Source organism: Mauremys reevesii, linkage group 3 (assembly GCF_016161935.1).
Source record: "Mauremys reevesii isolate NIE-2019 linkage group 3, ASM1616193v1, whole genome shotgun sequence".
In the NCBI taxonomy this organism is placed as follows: Eukaryota; Metazoa; Chordata; order Testudines; family Geoemydidae; genus Mauremys; species Mauremys reevesii.
Window position 1 is genome coordinate 146557125 of NC_052625.1, and position 11327 is coordinate 146568451.

The window sequence follows — 11327 nt, forward strand, 5'->3', positions numbered from 1 at the left end:
GGAAGCCACGGCCAGTACGACCCTCAGCCTGCAATGCTTCCCAACGCCTCTATTGGCCTGGGACAGCGAACCACGGCCAGTGAGAACTGTGATCGACTGAACTTGCCAACGCGGCAGGTAAACAAACTGGCCCAGCCCGCCAGGGTGCTTACCCTGGCGAGCTGTGTGCCAGAGGTTGCCGACTCCTGGCCAGGGCCACCCAAAGGATTCAGAGGGCCTGGGGCAAAGCGGGGAGCCGGGGTGCTTGTACTCACCTGGCAGTGGTCCAGGTCTTCGGCAATATTTCGGCGGCGGGGGGCCCTTCAGTCGCTCCGCGTCTTCAGCAGAAGTGAAGGGCCGCCTGCCACCAAAATGCCACCAAAGACCCAGACCGCCGCCAGGCCAGGGCTTGCGGGGCCCGAGGCAAATTGCCCCACTTGCCCCCCCCCCCCCCTCTGGGCGGCCCTGCCCCTGGCATAGGTTATTCAAGAAGCCAAAACAACAGGAACACTAGATCAGTATAGCCCCTCTAAACACCAGCTGAGAAGATGGTGACCTGGGAGTAATATCTCATGGGCAAGGGGTGCGGTGAGAGAAATCACTGCTTCAAGTCTAGCCTCTCACTGCTGGAAGACAAGAAAGGGTATCAGGAGTGGGTTTTAGAGAACCCCATTGGTTTAACCAACAGATTGTGATTAAAAATACTATTTTTTTTAAAGGTTACCTACCAGGGATGCAGAGTTTATTTATTTATTTTCCTGAACATACAACAAAATTGCCATCTGCAGGCTTGCATTTCAAGACCTCACTTGTGCATGTGTATAGGGGTCACCCCAAGTTTAGCTTATTGTAGGATTGGGGCCTTAGTCTACACTAGTATTTTTCAGGAAATCGTCCACTATTGCACTAATACCGGTACTGTTTTACACATAGTAACAATGGTATGGTACACTAGGATTAGACATTTTCATCTTTATGTTGTCTAGATCTGCTGGGATCTCTGCCCCAAATTTAGAGTGTGGTGACTTTCCAGGTTATGTCTGAAGGGGCCCAGAATGAAAGTTCCTTTGGAAATCAAGAATTAAACCTTGTATTGGAACCTTAACTGAGATGATTCTGACTTTTAATTACTGAACATTTAAATGCCAACAGTGTAGTACAGCTTGTGCTTGTAAAGGTAATCAATTCTCAGCTTCATCTGCATTAAAGTTTTCTTCTGGAGCAATATGTTGCATTTCTGTGCTGTTGCTTTGTTAAAAGCATGCATGTGGAGGGGCAGATAGGTAAAGGATAGTTGCATTTAATAAGATTCTTCAGATTTCTGCATTCAAAATGTTATTTGCATTTAGGTTTGGCCATATTTTAGATCAAAAGAAATCCCTTCTCTTGTATACACTCAAATTATTCAAATGTTTATGGTTAAGTTCACTGAACTTTCTCATCCTAATGATGCAAACCAAATCACCATGTACACTAGTTCACATTTCAAAGGTGACTCATAAAAGCTAGCAATTCATCATAGGATCCTTTGCGGAACTATTTTTGGTCTGTTCTCAACACACAGCCTCACTGACAAATCCCAGGTGTTCTAACTCAGAGCAAAGGGAAATTGTGAAGATTGCCCTGAAAGGAGTGAACATGCTCATTAAAAACGATTTCTGGTAAGAGTTCTGGCAGTTGGAACTTCTCCTTGTTGTGACCTCTTTCCCCTTTGCAATGTCACAAATGTGTTTGAGCGGAATGAACACTAGTTCATTGGGAACACTGAGGAAACACCAAAGGTAGTTTGGGGATTGCTGGTTGGGAACAAAAGAAGGGAATATCTGTTCTGTTTTTAAATTCATAGATATTTATTGTATTTGCACAATTGATATTTCCCACACATATTCCACTTACTACTGAGAAATTTGTGTTTGTGAGCACACAAGACAAATGGCCTTGGTTAATGAAATCAATTTAAATGCTTCATCTCTGCAAATGAATTGAAATGTGATTTCTTGGTTAGAATTATTTTTAGATACACTTTTTTTATATGATTAACCTCAGCATAAATTGGAATGAGACTCTAGACCCTCTCTCATCAGGACACTGGAGTGAAAGGTGCAGTCAGATGAAAATAATTGCACTAGGTACTAAATTTCATTTACTTTTGCATAATTTTGGTACATTAGACTAAATATACCCAACAAAAACTGAATCAAGAAGATTCCCAGAGTGTGATAAATGTCAGTGAGAAGTGGGGCATTTTCTGCAGTGTGTGTGAAAATGTAACGTGGCTGTGACCTTTGGGATTCTTTTGAAAAATATTATATAGGAGAGTATAATCAGACTCATTTTTATGGATATAAAGATAGATATTAAGAAGCAATTTTTAGGCATAGCGTTACTTGTAAGTTTATATATTACTAGGTGCTAGCCTACAGTTATAATATTAGGCAGTATAAGGGATCTAATACAGAGACAGAGAAAATTGCATATGATAGCCCAAGAATTTTTGATAAGCAATATAATTTTTCCTGATTGAGTGAGAAATTATTGGTTTTATGTATTTGAAATGTATAAAATGCTTTAGCTTGTAAATTGTAACCACACAAGTACTTTAAGAAGCAAGATGGAATTACTGCTAACCTTCTGTGATCTTTCCTTTCTTCAGTTATATGTTTCTTACAGTGAAGCATTATGCAACAAATGTAGAAGCTGAAACTTCCTCCCTGGAAGCCTTTTAAAAAGAGAGGTTATAAATGTTTTATATCGCATCTCAGGGTATTATATTGTTCTCCCAGGAGGCCAAGTTTTCAGTGCATAACTTTTAGTGTTATAAGTTAGCTACCTGCTTCCTCATACTGTTTTCATCAGGTTTCAGAGTGGTGGCCGTGTTAGTCTGTATCAGCAGAAACAAAGAGGAGTCCTTGTGGCACCTTAGAGACTAACAAATTTATTTGGACATAAGCTTTCATGGGCTAGAACCCACTTCATCAGATGTATGGAATGGAAAATACAGGAGCACATATAAATATATGAAAGGATGGGGGTTGCTTTACCAAGTGTGAGGTCAGTCTAACGAGATAAATCAATTAACAGCAGGATACCAAGGGAGGAAAAATAACTTTTGAAGTGGTAAGAGAGTGGCCCATTACAGACAGATGACAAGAAGTTGTGAGTAACAGTAGGGAGAAATTAGTATTGGGGAAATTAGGTTGAGGTTGTGTAATGACCCAACCACTCCCAGTCATTATTCAGGCCTAATCTGATGGTATCCAGTTTGCAAATTAATTCCAGTTCTGCAGCTTCACATTGGAGTCTGATTTTGAAGTTTTTTGTTGTTGAAGAATTGCCACTTTTAGGTCTGTTACTGAGTGACCAGAGAGATTGACATGCTCTCCTACTGGTTTTTGAATGTTATGATTTCTGATGTCAGATTTGTGTCCATTTATTTTGTGTAGAGACTGTCTGGTTTGGCCAATGTACATTGCTGGTACGTGAAGGCATATATCACATTGGTAGATGTGCAGGTGAACGAGCCCCTGATGGCGTGGCTGATGTGGTTAGGTCCCCTGATGGTGTCCCTTGAATAAATATGTGGACAGAGTTGGCACCGGGGTTTGTTGCAGGGTTTGGTTCCTGGGTTGGTGTTTTTGTTGTGTGGTGTGTAGTTGCTGGTGAGTATTTGCTTCAGGTTGGGGGGCTGTCTATAAGCGAGGACTGGCCTGTCTCTCAGGGTCTATGAAAATGAGGGATCGTCCTTCAGGATAGGTTGTAGATCCTTGATGATGCATTGGAGAGGTTTTAGTTGGGGGCTGTAGGTGATGGCTAGTGGCGTTTTGTTACTTTCTTTGTTGGGCCTGTCTTGTAATAGATGACTTCTGGGTACCCTTCGGGATCTGTCAGTCTTTCTTCACTTCACCAGGTGGGTAGTGTAGTTTTAAGAATGCTTGATAGAGATCCTGTAGGTGTTCGTCTCTGTCTGAGGGATCGGAGCATATGCGGTTGTATCTTAGAGCTTGGCTGTTCTTCCTCAGCAAGCTGTACCCTTCTATACCAATATTCCAGTTGTGTGTATTATCCCACCAAGCCTCTGTGATGCCAACTATGTCATGGTTGTGTTTATTAATTAGCATTCCAAGTTCTTGCTGCTTATTCCCAATACTTCTTGCATTAGTATACTCACATCTAAGATACCAATGTATCTTTGATTCCCCCCCGCCAGATTCTCTCTTGTCTCTCCCTTATCCTTGCTATAACAGCCCATACTCTCCCCAGATTTTGACCTTTCTCCCAAGTCTCCATGTTTTTCACTTACCTATGTGCTTTTGTCACCTGCCCCCATCGAACCTAGTTTAAAGCCCTCCTGACTAGGTTAGCCAGTCTGTATCCAAATATGCTCTTCCCATTCCTTGATAGGTGCACCCCATGTTGAAACATAAAATATGAGTTTTTAATATTTAATTATAAGTAGTTTTGGGTCTTTAATAAAGTGTTTTTTTCTTAGTATATGTAGCATTTAGTGCTTAGTAGACATTTTTAAATGTCCAGAGGTTCTTTCAGTACATTTTCACTTTTTTAAAAAAATAGAGCTATATTATAACTCTTCACACTTCAGACCCAGAATGTGCAGTTTTTCTAATGTTAAGCACTCATGCAGAATAGTCTCATTATTCCTGGAAGAAGCTGTTGTGTTCAATTTTATTACAGTTTTCAACATAAAGAAAACATGACTAAAGTTTCAGAGCAACATTGCTATTATTTATATTGCAGTAGGGCTTAGGAGCCTAGTCTTAACCAGGACCCTATTGTGCTAAGTGCTGTACAAACACAGAACAAAGCTGGTCTTTGCCCCTAGAGTTTACATTTTGAAAGAAATATTGTTCATCTTCCTCCTGCTTAAACATTATTTCCATAACATGAATCTAAGATCCTGTTGCCAATAGAATAACATTCAAGAAATGTCTACAAATGTTCTGCATTAGTATTCACTAGCCGGGCTGAAATCTGAGCTTTAGTGAAGTGCGCTGCCTTTTTTCTCCCTTTCAGTGTCAGTCTGGCATTGTACTACTTTGTCTAAAAAAGGGATAACTGTTGTGCTGAAGGGGGATCCGAGCAGCCCCTTGTTAAAATTAAACCATCAAGTTGAAAGGGACAATTTCCCTGCTTCCGGTAGAGCTCCCTCTGAACAATTTTAAATCCATCCCTGCCTAGGATGATATATTCCTGGACTCAGAAAATACGTCTGATTCTCATGTTTTCATTGTTAGAATGCCCCAATTCCCACAAGTGTCAAGTACTTTCAAAATTCTCTGATAAGGATACCATAGCTTCCAAACTTTGCCTGCAGTGGGCCTGCTTTACAACCACATTGCCAGCACACACCAGTCACAAGGCCAGGGCAAGTGAGGAACCTTCCAGTGTCACAGAAACAGCGGAATGCAGGGGAGGAGCATAGTAAAGGAACCATTACGCTGCTTCTGCGACACTGGGTATCATCATGGCTTCTTAGGGCCAGGGGCAGCTGACATAATTTAGAGGAGCCTTCAGGCTTCTCTAGCTTACGGCAGGGTACTAGCCCAACACACAGCCGAACCAGGACCAGCATAACGGTGATGGAAAGCCACATTTACACACTCAGGAGGGGTGCATGTGTTGTGCTGTTCAGCTACATAGCAGAATCAGGGCCATGGTTTTAGCCCTCTCTGTTTTCAAATTAAGTAAGTTGAATGCTGTACCCAAACAACTGAAGTGTATTGATGATATTGCACAAAGTGCAAGTATTTCGAGCAAGTGTACTTACTGTATTATTGCAGGGTTGAATTCTCTCCCTTCTTGGTTATGATTGAGTGTCTTTGTTTCAATGAGAAAATGCATGACTATCTTCCTCTCCCTCATTCCTATTCTCTGAAAGCACACACACAGCTACACAGGTTTTGTGACAGGCTATGGGGGGAAATGGTGTTTGCGGCATTCCTTTGTCAAAATATTGGCAGCATCTCATTGTTAGAAATACAATAAAAAGAAAGTGGAGACAGAGGAGTGTTTTGGTTAAAACTATCCACTCAGGAGTGGCCTTTGTCAAAATAATAATAAACATCTCATTGTCTTACGAGTTATGAATTCTAAAGCGAGCTGCAAAACTTGCTAGATGCCAAAAATTGCCCAGTTGTCCTGGGGTACCCTTCCAGCTATAAAATTAGTTCAGCATGATTAACATTACTGCAATTAATACTTAAGAAAATTAGGCAATTATTTTAGTGTTATCTAAAATTGGACATAACAAAGAGTGAGTCATTTTTAATAAAGGGGAAAAAAATCTGGCTGTTAAACATTTATCTTAAAAGTCTGTGTGAGAGAAATCTCAAGCACTAATTTCTAAAGACAATAGAGTCCAGCAATGTGCACAAAATAAAATCTGTAAAAAGGATTCAAATGAATTTCTCTAATTTTTTCTCTCCTAAAATGGATGTTTGTTCTGTGAATTTACACTGTGAAATAGGGTTGCCAACCCTCCCAGGTTGGCTGGAAGTTTCCCGGAATCGATCTCCCAGTGGCTACTGAAACCAATTCAGGAGATTTTAATAGGCCACAAAGTCCAGTTGGCAGCACAACAGGGCTAAGGCAGGCTCCCTACTCGCCCTGGCTCCATGCGGCTCCTGGAAGCGACCCGCACATCCCTCTGACTCCTAGGTGCAGGAGGTCTCTGTGCGCAGCCCCTGTCCCAAGCACCGGCTCTGCAGCTCCAATTGGCCAGGAACCGCAGCCAGTGGGAGTTGCAGGGGTGGTGCCTGCAGGCAGGGGCAGCACATAGAGCCACCTGGCTGCCCCTGAGCCTAGGATCTGGACATGCCGGTTGCTTCCAGGAGCTGCCTGAGGTAAGCGCTGCCCAGCTGGAGCCTGCACCCCAACCCCCTGCCCCTGCCCTGAGCACCCTTCTGCACCCAAACTCCCTTCTAGTGCCCACACCCCTCATCTCTTCCCACACTCTAACCCCCTGCCCGAGCGTTTGGCCCCCTCCTGCACCCAAACTCCCTCCCAGACCCTGCATCCTACACACCCTCCTGCACCCAGGCTCAGCCTGGAGCCCCTTCCCACACTCTGAACCCCTCAGCCACACCCCCAGCCCAGAACCAAACACCTCAAGCCCCCTGCCCCAGCCCAGTGAAAGTGAGTGAGGGTGGGGGAGAGCGAGCGAGCAATGGAGGGAAGGGGGAAGGAGTGAGCAGGGGTGTAGCTGGGGCATGGCCTTGGGGAAGGGGTGGGGCAGGGGGTGGAGCACAGGTGTTTGGGTTTGTGCAATTAGACAGTTGGCAACCCTACTGTGAAATGAGCTTATAAAGAACAAAGAGTTATTACCCCCTGATCTAGAAGGCAGCAAATGTGGTTCATGTAGGTTACCTACATATTTGAAACCCAAACCTGCATTCTTCATGCTCTAAAACCTCAATGAAAGGCTCAGATCATCATCCTAAAATCTGTACAGTGTACAAGGACGCTACCATGTGGAAAAGGGGTTCAACTACTCCAAGCCTCCAGTTTCCATGTTCTGGGAGTCTGAGGAAAAAAAGGTGCAACTCATTTGCTCTCTGGCCCTCAGGAGCTTACCTAGAAAAAAATCCATATACTTTAGAGCTGTGTCATTTTCCCCATTGAGCCCTCTTTCTGGGGCTACAGTCAGGAGAAGACCCTGTCAGTATGGTTTTAGTACAGCTGGGCTACCGAAGAGGTGGGAAGGGGACAGAGTCAGGGCAACAGCAAAGAGCTTCTGGGTACATATCCATCTATAGGGATCTGTTGGGAATCATTAAGAAAGGGATAGATAATAAAACACAAAATAGCATATTGCTTCTCTATAAATCCATGGTACGCTCACATCTTGAATACTGTGTGCAGATGTGGTTGCCCCATCTCAAAAAGAAGATTTGGAATTGGAGAGGGTTCACAAAGGGGCAACGAGAATGATTGCAGGTATGTAACGGCTTCCATATAAGGAGCAATTAAGAAGACTGGGACTTTTCAGCTCAGAAAAGAGATGACAGGGGAGGGGGGATGTGAATGACATGTATAAAATCAAGTATCAGAGGGGTAGCCGTGTTAGTCTGGATCTGTAAAAGCAGCAAAGAGTCTTGTGGCACCTTATAGACTAAGAGACGTTTGGGAGCATGAGCTTTCGTGAGTGAATACCCACTTGCATGCATCCGACGAAGTGGGTATTCACCCACGAAAGCTCATGCTCCCAAACGTCTGTTAGTCTATAAGGTGCCACAAGACTCTTTGCTGCATGTATAAAATCATGACTGGTCTGGAGAAAGTAGATGAGGAAGTGTTGTTATTTACTCCTTCTCATAACACAAGAACTAGGGGTCACCAACTGAAATTAATAGGCAGCAGGTTTGAAGCAAACAAAAGGAAGTATTTTTTCACGTGGTGTGCAATCAACCTCTGGAACTCCTTGCTGGAGGATGTTGTGAAGACCAAGACTATAACAGAGTTCAAAAAAGAACTAGATAAGTTCATGGAGGATAGGTCCATCACTGGCTATTAGCCAGGATGGGCAGGGATGGTGTCCCTAGCCTCTGTTTGCCAGAAGCTGGGAATTGGCGACTTGATGATTACCTGTTTTGTTCATTCCCTCTGGGGCATCTGGCATTGGCCACTGTCAGAAGATAGGATACTGGGCTAGATGGACCTATGGTCTGACCCATTATGGCCATGCTTATGTCCTTATACCAGGTAAGGGCAGCCTTTTCTGCAGGGTGAGAGAGGACCTCCACTTCTGCTGGGCTTGTGCAGGCTAACTGTGATGGATTCAAAATTAGAGTTCTGTGTCTACAGAAAATGTGGTATCTGGCCCACCAAGCATAATAATGGAAAACACAGCACAAACAAAAGCAGCACATCCCCAGAGTGGGCCAAATTTATCATGGATGTGTAGGGTACAAGTATTAATTAAAGCATTTTCGGTGTGGAAATACTGTTTGGTCTGAGAGCAGACTCTCCCACTACTGTGGGGATGTCTACACTCCAATAAAATAACCCATGGCACAAAGTCCCAGAGCCCAGGTCAGCTAACTTGGGCTCTGACTGTGGGGCTAAAAATTGCAGTGTAGAGGTTGGGATCAGGCTGGGACTTGGGTTCTGTAACCCTCCTCTCACTCCTAGGGACTCAGAGCCTGGCCTTCAGCCCAAGCATCTACACTGCAATTTTATAGCCCTAGAGCCTGAGTCAGCTGACCCAGGCCATTTGTGGCCATGTTGCAGGTCTTTTAGGGTAAATCTACACTGCAATTAAAAAAAAACCCACATACGTCTCAGAGCCAGGGTCAGCTGGCTCAGGCAGTGGGGCTAAAAATTGCAGTGTAGATGTGAGCCCAGGCTCATAGACTCTCCCCCACCTTGCAGGGGTCTCAGAGCCCAGGGTCCAGCTTGAGAATTTACACTGCAATTTGATAGCCCTCTGAGCCCAAGTCAGCTGACCCAGGCGAGCCACAGGTCTTATCACAGTGCAGATGTACCCTGTAGATTGTGGGAGGAGCTTTGCTTATACTATTGGGGTGGCATGTCTGTCTGTGATGGGGCAGGTGTAAGTTAGTTTATGTAGGATGCTTACATGCATACCTCTGCTGCTGGGACTACCACTGAACTGCCTTCTTGGAACTTTCCCGATACAGCCATGAAATGCTTTTTTTTTTTTTTTTTTTTTTGACTGAACCACCTTCTTTTTCTAGCTATGTACCCACCCACCCTTTCAAACCCTCAGTAACACCATGGCGATTAACTACTATTGCATAACATACGAATTCCAGACTGGTGCAATATTCATCCATTTTTACCTTATGTAATAGTTTTATAGCCATAATAGTGAACTTTCCAAAGGGGTTCACTGTACTGCCACACATAAGAACAGTTCGTGTGCATTCAGATACATAAGCATGGTATAAGAATCTGTATGGAATGGAATAGGTACAGTAGACTGTGACATTTGTATGTTCTGGTGAACTACATTAAATGTCTGATAGAGCATTAGCAGCGGTTCAAGCAAAATGAAGCACAGGAGAATGAACTTCAGTAAACAGAAGTATCTGTAAGAAACTGCACTCTAGTCCAGTGTGCACACTTTCAACCTTTCCATTTGATTTTACAGTGATGCCAGAAAGAACTGCAACTGCCTAGAGACCTTCAGTCCTATTCCATGTCTTACCTTACGGACCTGTTATAAAATTATATTGAAGACATTTACCTTCTTGCTCTTCACTTTTGCTCTGCAGGGTGACTGCTCTGTAAGCAGAGTTGTCTCAGTCTATTGTGGGATCTACAATTAAAAGGAAATGGGGGGGAATATATTTGCATGGTCAGAATTTTTTTTTTTTTAAATCTCACCAAGAATGTCTAGTTACTGTGATTTTCTGTAGGAGGTACACCAGATTTTGTCTGTTTAATTCAAGTTACACTACTCCATCCTTTTGTTCACTTCCACTTTTTATTTCTCAGAAAGCATTGAGAAGAGAAGCCTCTAGGCACTTTGTATTTGAAGTTATGACGATTCTGGCTGGTTAGAGGTACTGATATCATATAGTCTAACTAGTCTCCTACAAGTTTGTTGTTGTTTTTTTAATAGGTCAAGTCAGTTCATGCTACGTCATCTCATTCATCAAATCCTATTGTGTTAGATATACAGGTATTTATGATCATAAAAATGACAAACTACAAAGCTCTGAAGAGCTTTATTCAAGACAACAGTAACCCCTACTGGATTGTGACTGTCTCCCTGGAAACCTACGCTGTAAAAATATCTTGTACCACTTTGTGGAAAATGCCTAGTCTGCATAACTATTATGCAGAGCCATTCATCCCTATGTTTGCAGTAAATTTCTGTCATTTGCTGGACTAAACTAGAAACCCTGCAGAATTGACATTCAAGCTTCCTGAAAGACTATGTTCCTTGTAAATTCTAATTTAGAGCAGTGATGCAACAGTTGTATTTACAGATAAATTATGCAATCAGGCTTATGCCAGCTAGTTTACCTCGCAGTTAACATTGAACTTTATCCTCTAAAATTATTTTCTTGAAGTATACAAATATGAATGCACTCACACAAAAGTAACACTAAAATATTGGACACGTGCCCCCAGATGAGTATGAGTGCTCTAGAGATAGATCGTTCAAACGTATTGGTTCTGTAGATGTGGAGGGAGTTAGGGAAATGAAAAAAATCAGAACACACTCTAGAAGTGAAAAACGCACACTATTAAGTAGCCATTTTACTTAAAAGCAAATTGCAAAATAATTACAGAATCCAGACCTCTTAACTCCTTCAAGTTAAATAAAAAAGTATTTCAATATCATACTGAATAGCAATCCT

At 42.8% G+C, this 11327-nt stretch overlaps 1 long non-coding RNA gene across 1 annotated transcript; it reads right to left on the bottom strand.

The window, feature by feature from the left end:
* Nucleotides 1-4350: 4350 nt before the first annotated feature.
* On the bottom strand, nt 4351-10259 carry LOC120402267. The gene is made up of 3 exons (XR_005597093.1): nt 10205-10259; nt 5765-5907; nt 4351-4372 (listed from the first exon to the last, which is right to left on the bottom strand). It is a non-coding gene; the product is annotated as an uncharacterized LOC120402267 (long non-coding RNA).
* Nucleotides 10260-11327: the final 1068 nt, after the last annotated feature.